Raw genomic sequence first — 15,185 nt, 5'->3', positions numbered from 1 at the left:
TTAAAACATTCCATCTCCATGGGTTCAGATTCTACTAAAATGTTTCTTATAAGACTATCTTAGAAATAATTTACACAAACTATCTAGTTTAGGGAAGAAACAAAAATAAGAAAAAGATGGCTATTGGCAAAGACTCCTTAGTGGTTTGTTTTTTCAGTGACATGTAAAACCTGTTTTGGAAACGTCATATTTTGCTGTGAATTCAGATTTCAAACAACTGTTTTATGTAAACTATAAAGATAAGTTTTTTTCCTTAATCTTTCACCTGGGGAATGAGTTAAGTAAAACTGGACATCAGAAAGTAACAGGAATATATGACTTTCAATTTAGCTTCCCTACTTTTATTTTTCAGTGAATGCAGTTTATTGTGGTGATGGAGAAAGGGGGACGATGTGGTATATGGCACAGGAGGAGTTTGATGCATAGATGTAGGAGCATTCCAAGCCTCCACTATCTTTTTTGCGGTAATGGAATTAGGTCCATTTCTATTCTGGTTTTGCCACCAACTAGCTGCATGACCTTAGTAAAGTTACCTCATTTCTCTAAATCTCACTCCTCTTATCTGTAAAATAAAAGATTGGACTAAAAAGTCCCTTTCTAACTTTATTCTTATAGAATTTTAAGTTTTTTCATATTTTCTTTAAGGCTTTTATAAATATTCCAGAAGGTTGGTTTAGAAAAGAAGCTGATTTAAAAAAAGAACATACTTAATATTAAGGAGAATGAACCTTCCTAATTCCTAACATTTATTAGTCAGAACACAGGCTTCTGCCCTACTTGAAACTAACTTTTTTCATAATAGTAATACTGTTAATCCAAAGTGATAGTGCCATTCAAAATACCCATCCCAGAAGAACCATTTACATGAATTTTAGTTAGCATATTTCTGATTACTATAATTGTTGAATGGTGTCATTCTAAAGCCAAGTATAGAGGTTTTTATTACCAAGTCCCTACCCATGTTTTTTTTCATCTCTGTCATTAATTCTAATTCTGGTTAAATTAAAACAAACTCACTTACTGTCTGATTCCTAATTCTTATTGGCTGATTCCTGATTCTTATCTTAAAATTTTCTTGGTTTAGCTTTGGATAGCGTGAGGAATCACACTGTGGCATTAGAAAGTACTACAGACCCCTTCCAAGGGTTTCTTTTCTTCTTCTCTGTCCCGTGTTGACTGTATGCTTATTATTTATGGCAGAATGGAAGGATCACAGTGAAATTCTTGATTTTACTGTATTAATGTGTAAGGGCAGTTGAAAATCTGAATGTTCTTAAAATCCTTTGGAATTATGTCTGTCATATTAAAGGAAAGACTTGATAGTAGCTGTAAGTAAGCATCAATCTTCAACCCCCTTCTAAGGATTTTACTTCAAATTTCCCAAGCAAAATTTGTTCTGCCTTTAATACCAGAAAATAACTACTGAGTCAAGATAGTAGATGAAGTAGGAAGAAACTCGGTGGTGGGGTGGGAGGGGTGGAAGGGGAAAGAGAAAATATTTTATAAGTTCTGATTGGCATTATAACTAGCAAAAAGATAAAAGTTGGAGAATTGTGGGAGTGGATGTTGAGAGAAATGACCATTCTCTTTTCCCAAGAACCCTGGCCAACTGGGTAATAAATGAATCATAACTGGTGGCTGGAAGGAATGTTCTCATATATATTTTACTGAGAGAGTTCTGTCTATCTGAGAGAGCATATATTATTGAAAATATTATTTTTATGGAATCTGCAGTCCCTACACACATGCATCAAAGCTGAGTGGGAAATAAAAAGGAGTCAGTCTTAATCCTGGGAAAAGACAGACAAAATAAGACACAAAATTAAGTTGGAAAAGTAATAACTGTCTCTCAGAAGGTAGTACCTTCCTGTTTTTCAAATGCAGCTTTTCCTTGGGGTTAATGGAATTTGTTCATGCTCTCTGGTCTGAAAATACTTCTTCCACACAAGCTGAATTTCTCAGTGGTGCTGAACAGCATCAAATATTTAGTCTAAATTCATTCACTACATAAGTACCGTCTCACAACAAGTTTTCTGGACGTGTTAATGGATGTTGTATACACAGTGAAGATTTTGCAAGAAACTCTTATTCTGAATTTCTATTCTATTTTGGTATCTAATACTGTGTGATTACTTATTTGCTCTTAGTTGGTTGTCACTTATTTGAGGAAGGGACCCTTTTCTTAGTGGCTCCTGTGTCTCCAAAATTAACCGCAGTGCCTAGTACCTAGGAGGAACTCGGTAAGTGTCAGTGCTATTCATGCAGTGTAAGAATACTGTACACAACATCCATATTTCTATCTCTTTCTGTTGTACACAGAAAAAATTTATTTCCTTGGTATTGGTGGCCAAAAACCTGTAAGAAAATCTATAGGATTTTCTCCAAGAAAGTGAAATAAAACAAAAAACAAATCCAAAAACATACTGAGCACCTACTATCTGTTAGATTGTGCCAGAGGTTATCAAGTAAATGGTTTATTTAAATGCTCACAGCAACCTTGATAGGTATTATTATCCTATTTTACAAATGAGGGAAAACGAAAGCTCAGAAACATGGCCTAACTTGACCTTGATCTTTAGATTTTTAAGTCGCCAAATCAAGATATGAATTACACATGCTTTTTAGACTATGCTGAAACAGCTATAGAAGCAATCTGAAGTGTGTGTGTATGTGCACGCGCGTGTGTGGGTGTGTGTGTTTACAGAGAGCAGAGACAGAGAGAGGAGTACAGCTATCCTTTGTGAAGATCCTTTAAGTGATTTTGTTCCTTTGGGGGCCAGTGCATCCTGTTACTGATACTGATACACTGTTTCAGAGGAAAATCGAGGCCATCATAATGTCTTTCTGCATAGTCTGTGAAGTAGTCTCCCTCTACTCAACTTCCGTAATATCAGGGAGGAAATGATCGGATGCTACCTAGTAGTATAGACATTCCTATAAACATTTGTCTTACCTCCCAGTTAGAGTGTAAGCCCTTCAGGATCAAGATCATGCTAACCTTACTGAGTGAAATCATCTTATATCTATTTTTTCTTCTCCATCACCATAGCCTCAAAGCCTTTGTTATTCTTCCATTGAATTATCTTCCTAACTGGCGTCTGACCTCCCTCCTATCTCTTTCACCCAGATACAGGTCTGCTCCTGGCACTACTTTGCTTAAAACCCTCTCAAGTCCTCAAAAGCTACAAGACAAAATCCACTCCCCCTAACTTAACATTTAGGGTGTGTCCCATCCTGCTGTGTCCTCCACTGTCACATATGCTGCCACATGCTCTAAACTCCAACCATAGATTGCTCCTTACTCTCTCAAAACACCCAGCCCACTCACTGTGGTTCCGTTATTTATGAGGCTCACTCTACCTAGAATGTGTTCTATTCCTTCCTCAACTGGGAAAAATGCCTACTTATCCCTCAAAACCCATCTTAAATATCACCTTCTCCTTGATGCCTTCTCCAGCATTCACAGAGAGTTGTTTCCTCAGCACCTGGTACAAATCTCCATTATGTCACTGATTGAATTTACTGAGAATATTTCCTTGTTTTCCCTCGTACTACATGATATCCTGGTTTGAGGTTTGATAATATTTTATCTGCTCAGTAATGTTTTTTGAAAGAAGGAGGATTGGCTAGGACCTGGACCTGATAAGGAGTGGTCAGTTGTCAGGATTTCATTATTTTTTTCTCAGGCATGACTAATCCTTATGTAAGTGTTCTTCTGGGTTCTTAGAAAGAAATAGGGAAATAAGTTTGAAAAATTATAATCCCACCCTTAATGCTAGAAAAAGAGTTAAGATTTTGATACTGATTTCTTATTCCATGTCTGGAAGAAGAAGGAAAGAGCTGAATCAGAGAGGGAAATGTGAATATCAAGAAAAATAGAGGAAAGAGAGTAAAATGAAATTGAGTTCCAATCGCAACATCATCATTTAATGCTTTTGAACCGTTATAGAGTCATGCATAAAAAAAAGGAAAATAAAATAATAGGGGAACAAAATAGTATATATGTCACTGGAATGATCAACATTTACATAAGCTACTGTATTTACAGGAGGTTAGTCGAACACCGGCCTCAAAATTTGAGCTGAACAAGTGTTTATTTTTCCTCTTGTCTTTCCTTTGACTCGCCTCTTCATTCTTGGTCTCAGTTTCCCTGTGATTCAGCTGCCTTCTTTAGGACACACCTCAAGGATCACCTTCTTCAAGAAGCCTTTCCTATCTGGATAAATAAGGATGGTGCATGTATGTTGGAGGGGGGGATCCTTCTGTTCCCCCACAGACCCTGTGATTCCTTCTGTAATAGCATCTTGTGTAGTCCTAATAGTATATATCTTCCCCCAAATCTGTGTGTCTTCCTTATGTGGGGGAGGATGGGCTATATCCTAAATGTCTAGCATGGTTCTTAGTGAAACGTAACTACTTAATGAATCTATGATAGACAGAACTGAAATCTGAGCCCCCACGGCGTAATTTATCTTTACAGAGATATTTACAGACTACCTCAAATTCATCTTCTCTTGGATGTGTTATCCTGCCCATAGTGTTCTCTGTAATACTTAGCAAAAGGTTTGCATACAGTAGCTGACCAGACAATGTTTACTGATGGAAAGGAATCTAAGGAGCTATAATGAAATTAGTCAACTTTTAAACTACCTAAACAGATTGCATTATTAGTCATTTTATGCCATGCCTCTATGTTTTTCCATTTTACAAATAGTAATAGAAAACTCCAAAATGTTGAATTTTTCTTCAAAAAGATTGTGATAAAACAAGGATTTAAAGATCTCTAGTACCCCGTCCCCCCCCCCCCATAGACATAGCACACAATTTAACATAATAAACATTCATTGCAGTTACAGGGGGCAACTGCCATCATCCATAATCAAGTATGATTTTAAAGAATGAGGGGATGCTTAACCTAAAATAAAAGTAAATAATTTTTCAATACAGAAACTATTTTTTTCTCCAGAACATCACCTACTGCTTTACTAAGTTTTATCATAACTAGCATATCATTTTTCTCATATAAATAATATGCTGTAATATCCCTCTAATGTTGCAATTATTCACATCTGTATCCTGCTTATTGTTAGCAGAGCGCTTTCATGTGTATTCAGCCTTTGGAAGGAGATGAGGGATTGCTCTAGTTCCATCTCACAGATGAGGAGAATGAGTCTGAAATAAAGTTACTTCCAGAAAATCGCTATGAGTTTAAAGGACAAAGCCAGGCTGGAAATCTGTCTTTAAATTATCTCGCTGAAGTCTTAATCCATTTTTCCAATAAGTGAATGTTCTATTGTTTCTTCTGTAGTAATGGGAGCACGGCCATACAATTTTGAGATATGTGTCCAATTTTTCTGTCTACTTTGGAAGTTTAAAATATCCATTTACTGTCCTTGATCTTTTTCCCTGATAGAATCATTGACATGTGTGACAAATTTATTTTTCTGTTATTTAATCAATCTCTAATACCACTATTTTGTAGTCTTATGAAAAAAATTGTTCAAATTATATTTATTATCCTCATATAATATTCATTTATTTTGTAAAAACTTGGCTGAAATTTTGCTAATGCTGATGCAGAATGAAAATCCAGGGCTATACCTTTAAAGAAGTAAATTGATACCTTGGTGACAAATTGATTACATCTAGTGTGATTATCTCTCATCATTTACCGGTAGCTCCTGTTGCATTGTGGGGAGAATTATAAGGCTTGTCTAGCCTTGATATAAAAGGATGCCATGATCAACTAGTAATGTCTGCAAAGGGAAAAGGAGGGGAAATGGCTACACGTGGGTCAAAAATGCCTGGTATAATGGATAATATTCCTCTTGGAATTTATTTAATGATTTTCTTTTGTTTTTCACAATGAAGATATGTGTTATTTTAGATTTTAGAAATAATATGTGCTCCCTGAACAAAAATAAAACAATAGAGGCCATGTTTAGGAATAAAGTAGAAACATCTTTCTCCAATATGCTTTACTCTCAGATGCTTACCGTTAATGTTTTGGTGATCATCCTTATATAGTTCACTCTGTGTCTATAACATACACAGATATTTATACACTGTTGATTTACATAGATTATATCACATACATATTTATCTCAGATATAGGCATCCTTATTTTTTTTCTTTATTTTCTTAAAATATTTTTTTAACTTTATTGGTTTGTTTGCTGATCCACTGCCAACCTTTCTTTTTCCTCCACCACTCCAATACTAAGTGGCTCATGTAAGCAATGTTGATGATATTTATTCATGCTGATATAATCACACAGATATATACATATATATAACACCCACACAATCTATACGTATATACGGTTTTTGTCATTATTTGTTTAAAATGTGATTGTCTTTTACATGCCTCCCAATATCTTACTTTTTTAAAATTTAACAAAACAGTCTGGAAATCCCTCCAAGTAAACTGCCCTAGCTGTTTTCTTTAAATGTGTTTCATTGTTTTACAAAGCACTTTGATATTTAGTTTCTAATTCAGCTTCAATAAGCCACTGAGGTAGTTACACCAGATATTATTTTTTCATTCTTATAATGCCTCAACTATAGTTCGGAGAGATTCTAAGTGACTTGTTCAGGTCAGACAGCATTAAATGATAAGGAAAAAAATTCTACCTGGGTCTTCCTATCCCAGGCCCAATGCTCCTTCCACTTTCCTAGTAATTGCTACAGTTAAGTTTAGGATTGTTGCAGGGAAGCTCAAGGGAAAGAGGGAGAGACTCTGCACTCATCCAAGTTCACTGTCATAATGTACCTTGAAAGTATTATTATGTCCATTTTCCCAAGTAAGTGTCTGTCTTAGACTTCATGGAATATGCCCAACTTCCTCTACCAGATGGAGGTAAGAACTAAGCCCAGTGTGTGCTGAACGTCACATCCTATGCTTTTTCTTAACAATAATATATTAAATATGCATCTGAACATTACGTATTTTTTTAAGTTAATTTAAAAAAATAGCCTTTTGGGGGCCGGCCCCGTGGCTTAGAGGTTAAGTGCGTGCGCTCCGCTACTGGCAGCCTGAGGTTCGGATCCCGGGCGCGCACCGATACACCACTTGTCGGGCCAGGCTAAGGCGGCGTCCCACATACAGCAAATAGCAGGATGTGCAACTATGACATACAACTATCTACTGGGGCTTTGGGGAGAAAAGGAGAAAAAAAAAAGGAGGAGGATTGGCAATAGATGTTAGCTGAGAGCCGGTCTTCCTCAGCAAAAAGAGGAGGATTGGCATGGATGTTAGCTCAGGGCTGATCTTCCACACACACACACACACACACACACACACACACACACAAACCTTCTGAGGACCGTGTTTTTATCAACCATTATTTCTTTCTAGTAAATGGACCTTTGGGGGACATAAATGCAACAAAGATGAGGGAGATTTCCTCTGACCCATTGGCACTGGGTGCCATAGAAGCAACAATAAGCAGGGAGAGAGTACCATCCATTGTCACATTGTATCTGTACTGAATTAGTAAGTAACTATTTGGGGTCTAGAATTCGGACTCCTATGTCTGAAAGATTACATTTTATCTCTGGCCTCCAGATTTTTAAGGTCAAGACTGAGTGGGACTGAGGCAAAATCCTTGGGCTACCTCAATAATGTCATTTTGTTACAATGTATGAATAATGAAGAAAGCCACACGTGTTTTATATAATCCTATCCCTTACATATAAGTCATACAAAGTGCTGTAGGTTTTTCCGAGATAAGCAATGTTACTACGTCAATTTTTCAAGGACGTGTTAAGATGTGTGTGTGTGTGTGTGTGTGTGTGTGTGTTTAATACTAATAGACATTCTTGCTGTGCAATAGATACTTGGTATTTGGTTTTGTGTGGGATTTACAAAACCCAGATAAATAGTGGATGAGTGGTAAAAATAAAAAAAGTGCTGCTTTGCCAAGAGGAAGAAAAAATGTTCTCAAGTTCAGGGTATACATGGTAACTTAACATATTCCGTTATAGATTGTGCATTCTGTTTGACTAGTTGAGTTCAGGAGTGGTAAGATATTTTTAGACCTATAAATAGCATAAGATGTGCTCTGTTTTGTTTGCTATTTACCATCAACAGAGTACTCTACCCTGTGGAGAATATAATGTTAGAACAAACTGTCCAGGTCTATACAACAAAATGTGAAGCCAAGAATAAGCAATAGGCATTTTGACTGTGTAAATAGGTGAACAATGTAGTGTCCAAATTTATTGCTTTCTTTATCTATCTATTTAAATATACAAGCCTATGTCCACAAAAAGATTGGAGGCAGCATGCATATGTGTATGTACTATTTAAAACAACAATTACTCTGTTACGTCGTATGTCTAAGGCATTTAACTTGGTGTTGCCACACGTATTATCTCATCTGATGACCATATTAACTGTATGAAGTGGTCATTATTGTTCTCACATTCCCAAAGAGGTTAACTTACTCTTCCGATAAGTTATGGCAGAGTTAGAATGGGAAACCAATTCTATTTGATTCAAAGACTAGTCTTCTGTCCTATACCTTAAGCTGCCATTCAAAAAAGCCCCCGTTGTCACATAACTGCTGATGTTAAATTTTCGTGAATTATTCTAAACCATAGAAGATCAGCCTTCTTCAGATGGAAATGTACTATTAGTTACAATTGGTTACATTGTTAGTAGGTCTGATGTTTTATAAAGCTCCAAATAACTGAAAAATTTCCAACATGACCCTTTTATGCTGCCATGTAAAAATGACATAAATAATTTTGTGCAATAGAAGCCAGCATAAATTGAATCATTTTAGTGTATGGTGTGGTCCAAGAGTGTGCTCGGGACCTTAAAACATCTTCTTTAATATACTTTATAAAAATTATCCAAGATCCAGGGATTTTGTAAAAATTACAGTAGATTTTCCATTAGACCTAATTGATGGGGCTAATTAAAAAGGTACCATTTACTGAATATTTAAAATGTGCTAAATATTACTTTAGTAGATGGATGAGATATGTAATTTTATAAATCCTCACGCTCACTATTCAATGTGGTACATATTATTCCCATTTTATAGCTGAGAAACTGATGTTGAGAGAAGTTAAATACTTTCTTCAAAAAAACATACTAATAGGGGCCGGCCCGGTGGCGCAAGCGGTTGGGTGCGCGCGCTCCGCTGCGGCGGCCCGGGGTTCGCTGGTTCGGATCCCGGGTGCACACCGACGCACTGCTTTGGCAAGCCATGCTGTGGCGGCGTCCCATATAAAGTGGAGGAGGATGGGCACGGATGTTAGCCCAGGGCCGTCTTCCTCGGCAAAAAAAGAGGAGGATTGGCGGATGTTAGCACAGGGCTGATCTCCTCACACACACAAAAAAAACATACTAATAAATGGCAGAACCTGGATCAGATCTCAGGTTTTTTCCATTCCAAAGACTTGTCTGCATCACAATAAGCTTTATAATACCTTTCTTTACAATACCAAAATAGGAACTTGATAAAGACAGTCCAAAATAACCAATTGAAGACATTTCTCCCACATAATGTGTAGGTGTTGGGAGTGGGGAGGAGCCGGTTAGATATCACCTCTGTTACCTTAATGGTCTTTTAAATCCTTCACTTTAAATTGACCACATGGTCAGTACTCACATGCTATCCTGTCAGAATGTGATTGAAGCCTGATAAATGTCCATAAACAGAAATAAAACCTGCTTCTCTGTGGGTGATCCATTGCCAAGTGCATCTGTCACTAAGATACAAACTCAGGTGTCGGGATAGAATGGGGGTCTTGGTTTCCTTAAACTAATGTTTTTGGTACAGAACTTCACAGCCTTGCATTTTCAATTTGGTTAATTAGCCGCTTAACTACATATGCTTTTCAATATCACTCACTTACATGATGATTACTGCTGATCAACTGAACAGATCTGTTGCTTAGTTATCCTGGTATCAGAGCCAAAGTTACAAATTTCAAGGATTTAAATATTCCTAGATTCTCAGAACCTCAAAGCTGGAGGCAAAATTATGATTTCGTCCCATCTACACATTTGACAGATAAGGAAACTGAATCACACTTTTTCAGGAGAAATTTAGACTCTTCAATGTTTTCACTCATGATCTGACCCTGCCTACCTTTCTAGTCTCATCACCTCACTTTCTCATTCCTACCACTTACTTCTTCTGAAATATCACAGTGTGTAAAGTCTTCATTCCTCATGGTCCTCATTCGCCAGGCTGACTCTCTCACCTCTTTCCCAATACTCAGTCCAGTTCTCTGTCTCTGTAGGCTTTCCTTGTCTACCCCAGGACCCCACCTCCATCCACCTCCCCATGTTGCTATGTTTTCCCATAACACCCTGTATTGGCCACCATCATAATACCTTTCAGTCTATGTTCCAGTTTCTAATTCCATGGCTCAATTCCTGGTGCATACATATCTGTGTCTTTTCACCATTGTTATCCCAGCCCAAACACAATATAGTTAATGAACTAATACTAGATAAATGCACAGTCTATCCCAGCTCATCACAAAGGGAGCAATAAAAGCACAGGGAAGGCATATTAGTTTCCTCCAGAGCTTCTATTACAAACTGACACAAACTAGGTGGCTTAAAACAACAAAAATTTATTCTCTCATAGTTCAGGAAGCCAGTAGACTGAAATCAAAGTGTTGGCAAGTTTCATTCTTTCTGGAGGCCCTGAGAGAGAAACTGCCCCATGACTCTCTCCTAGCTTCTGTGGGTTGCCAACAATCTTTGATGTTCTTGACTTGTAGGTGCATCACTCCAATTTCTGCCTCTGTATTCATATAGCCTTCTCCTCTCTATGTCTCTCTATGTCTCTTCCTTTTCTTAATAGGATACCAGTCACTGGATTCAGGACCAACTCTAAATCCAAGATAACTTCATGTCAAGATCCTTAACTAATTACATCATCAAAGACTCTATTTCCAAATAAGATCACATTCTGAGGTTTTGGATATACATGAATTTGGGGTAACACTATTCAACCCGCTCCTAGAGGACTAAATGGTTTCCCTGGTCACTTGATTTTTTTTTTTTTTTTTATGGTAGAGCTGAGACTAGAAATCCGTATTTCCATAGAGCACACTCTCTCTTAAATGATTCATAACTTTGATTAAGTAACTGAAAACCACCAACCTGTTTACTTTGCTTTAGGGATTTGAAAGACAGAGACCCTCTTCCACAAATATTCTACTTTTGTAAAAGGAAATAATAGAATTAATTTCCCATGCCTCTACTTTTGTTCAGTTCTCAATGGTTTTCCTTGGATAGGAAAGTTTGTAATTAACCAGGCATCCTGGGAGAAAGATGGGTTGAGCTAGAGATGAATCATACTCTGGAGGTTGTGTATGGCTATATGTACCTCTTAATGCTTCTAATTCTCTAGGGTTGTAATTATCTCAAGTTATGTAAAATTATATTTAGGAAATATCTTTTTTTTTTTCCTTTCCTGCAAGGAGAAGCTCTTCCTTCTCCAGATTGTTTGCTAAGCCATGAAAATTGGTATCAGCCTGTAATCGCTTCTCTCCTCACTTCTCCTCTTCTCTCTTGTAAACAGAAGTATAGGAATTGAGTCAATCTTGCAGTCATTCTTTTTATCCTGAAGAAAAATTTTTCAAAACAAAACAAGCTAACAGATCAAAGAAGCCATGTGAAGTTAAAATACTTTCAAATGTTACTCTTGATTCATTTGTTTTCTGTGATGGAATTTCTTCTCCCAACTTTCTGGTCACTTTGAATTTTCACTTACATCAGCTTCATCCCACGCCAGTAACATAGATATTATCATGCTCATTTTACAGATGAGGGAAGTGAGGTTCAGAAATTTGCAATGTCTATTCAGAATCGCATTGCTAGTAAGGAGCCATGCTGGGTTTCCAACAAGTTCCTCTGATTCCCAGTTCCAAGCTCTCTCCTAATCCCCTGTGTCTATGTTGAGCTCATCTCATTTAGAAGCCTTGACCCTTCTAAATGTTTATGTTACAACAAGCTAAGAACAATAGTGGGGAGGTCAGAGTTGGTCTTGGGATATCCCTGCTACTCCCCTCATGGACCTTAGACTTCCTCAACCTGACATAACGACTGTTGATAGCAGAAACTAAATGACCCCTTGCCAAGAATGTTCTGAAGGGGCTAATTTGTTCTCAGTAAGACATCAGAGGAAGAATCTATGGTTCCCTAAACCAAACTGGTTATTGAAAAAAGATTTATATGGGTCATTTCCACTTGATTAAAAATTTAAGCAAAATACATCCTTTGCATTTTTTTAGAGATTTTAGTTCAAAAAGAACTCATTTTATTAGCACAACAATCCTGTGAAGTAGGTATAATTAGATACAATTTTAAAATTATCAAACTGAGTGTTTTCTTTCCCAGAGATATTTTCATTTAGGAAATAAACTTCCTAATATTCAGATAAAAATCTCTGTGTTCTGCTGTATGAATCCCATTCATTGGTGAGCACCTATGGGAAGGATTTTATTTAGTGTGGACACCCGTAAAATTATCAGAAATTGAGGCTACTTATATAACCTCTCTGTCGTAGTGGCTTCTGGTTATATTGGTAGTGGAATTTTAAGAAAAAAGGAGAGGAAAGGAAAGGAAGGAAAGAAAATGAACAAACAAATTTGAAAACATAGATTCACCAAATAAGTCATTCCCTTGACAAATGTTTATCACTTGTCTACTATATGTCAGATACTGGGTTAGGAACTTGTGATGTGATGATTAATAAGACATTGTTTCTGTTTACACTTTAGAGAAAAATACAAACAATTAATTATGATATTGTGTGTTAAAAGATGACAAAGAAATAAATATATGGGGCCGGCTCCGTGGCTTGGCGGTTGGGTGCGCGCGCTCTGATGCTGGCGGCCCGGGTTCGGATCCCGGGAGCGCCCCGAGGCACCGCTTCTCCGTCCAACGTGAGGCCGGGTCCCACGTACAGCAGCTAGAAGGATGTGAACCTATGACATGCAGCTGTCTGCTGGGGCTTTGGGGGGAAAAAACTGAATAAATAAAATCTTTAAAAAAAAAAAAAAAAGAAATAAATATATGGACTAGTGGAAATCCTTAGCTGGATATTCAACCCAACTTTGAGAAGTAAGGAATCACCTCTCCTTTTACAAATGAGGAAACTGAGGTTTAGAGGACACAGAGTTAGTGAGCTTACCAACCACATAAGATGTCTAGTATTCATGTTACTGGACTGTGAGCTGTAGAGATGTTAATGCTGGGAACTGGGATTTTCACTTATTCTATGTTACTTTTACTCTGGTGCTTTAAAGCCCAGATCTTGCTTCATGAACATAGTGAAACATCTAAAATTTCTGAGAATTCCCATTAGGATGGCTCTATTACTACATGCTTTGTTTTCTAAATTCTGTCTCTGGTTAAATAAATGCAGAAATAGTGGACAAAGCCCGGTTTCAATCTTAGGTCTTTTTTCTGCCAGTCCACTGTTCTTTTAACTCTACTATTTCTTCTAACCCAGTGATTCTCAACTGGGGGTGATTTTGCCCCTCAGGGAAATTTGGCAATGTCTGGTTACCTCTTTGGTTGTCACAACATGGGCGAGAGCGCTGCCATTGGCTTGGAGTGGACAGAAGCCAGGGATGCCACTAAACATGCTGCAATGCACAGGACAGCCCTCACAACAAAGATTCACCAGCCCCAAATATACAGTCAGTGAAAAGAAATGAAAAAGAAAGTTGTATTTTGTTAATGTCTATTTTATAATAACTAGAGCATCATACCAATATTCAAATCAGCACATCTGTTGGAAGATTTAAGAGAAAGCTGATAAATATAACAGCACTGTAGATGGCTTCTCCTTTAGTTTGTTTTACGTTTTATTATTTTTTCTCTTACAATACATATATCCCAATGTCTAGCCCAGTGCCCATCACATATCAGGCCCTCAATAAATATTTGTTGAATTAAAAACATATTGTTGGATAAATTACTGCTAATTGTTATTGAGTGTCTACTATCCTGTGGCCAATTTATATACACAGTCTCTAATCTTAGAAATAATCCTTTAAAGAAGGTGTTATCAGCACCACTTTTTAAATTTAGTTTCATATCTCTAAAAATGGCTAAGTTGCACTTGGAATCACTCCAAAACTTTGAGAACTGTTAAAAGAGTCCCTGCTGATTTCCTGAGAGCTTATTTTATGCATATTAAACCTTTATAAAAAGACATTGCTATACCTACAGAATATAAAAAGTTGTACAACATTACTAATATTTTTTTTGCTAAAATATATGTTTACTACCATATAAATATTTGTAACTTTTGAAATTTACATAAAATTGGACTTTTGCCACACTTACTCAGGTTTAGAGTACTTCCTGATTGTGGTTTGGGCTCAAAGCCTGCCCGGATGAGGATGGCTAAAAGAACTGACAAACAAACAAACAAAACCACTACAGTTTCTCACACACTTCTTTTTGGAATACCTTCCCCATTTGTCAAGTTTTTATTATTTAATATTAAGTGCTTTCTCTTTGTTAAATTGGAAGTCCAAACAGGAATATAATAGGACAATTGAACTTCCGCTTCTTACAGAATTGCCTTCAATGAATTGGGTAAATGTGTGTGTGTGGGTGTGTGTGAGATAAAGAGAGTATATGTGCACATGTGCTAAAGAAGCATTTATCTGAACAAAACTTGGTAAGTTTTAAAAACCTTAGAGGAATGGGGCTGGCCCAGTGGTGCAGCGGTTAAGTGCTCGTGCTCCGCTTCGGCGGCCCCGAGTTGGCAGGTTCAGATCCCCGGCATGCACCGACATACCGCTTGTCAAGCCATGTTGTGGCAGCGTCCCATATAAAGTAGAGGAAGATAGGCCACCATGCCTCTGTGCCCATCTTCCTCAGCAAAAAAAAAAAAAAGGAGGAGGATTGGCATTGGATGTTAGCTCAGGACTAGTCTTCCTTGCAAAAACAAAAGGAAAAAAAAAAACCTTAGAGGAAGATGCTATTCCTTATTTTATCAAGTAGTTCTTATTTGTGTGGAGGGTGGGGGCTAAGGGTGGTTATTGATGTGTATTAAATACCAACTCTGTACCAGGACTTTTGCTGGGTATTTTGATATATATCTGTTTTCATCATTTTAACAAACATGTATGACATATTTCATTGAGCTTTAAAGATCAAGTTAAGAAATCTGACAAGGCAATAAGCATATA

The 15,185-nt window shown here is 37.2% G+C and overlaps 1 long non-coding RNA gene across 5 annotated transcripts in view; it reads left to right on the top strand.

Moving 5' to 3' along the window:
- The window catches only part of LOC147916645 (uncharacterized), a 1,218,588-nt gene that overhangs the window by 668,536 nt on the left and 534,867 nt on the right, over positions 1 to 15,185 (top strand). The window lies entirely within an intron of this gene.

Source organism: Ceratotherium simum, chromosome 7, assembly GCF_057802395.1.
Source record: "Ceratotherium simum simum isolate JZ-2026a chromosome 7, ASM5780239v1, whole genome shotgun sequence".
Taxonomy (NCBI): Eukaryota; Metazoa; Chordata; class Mammalia; order Perissodactyla; family Rhinocerotidae; genus Ceratotherium; species Ceratotherium simum.
The sequence above is the reverse complement of the archived record's forward strand: the minus strand, read 5'-3'. Positions and strand labels throughout refer to the sequence as shown.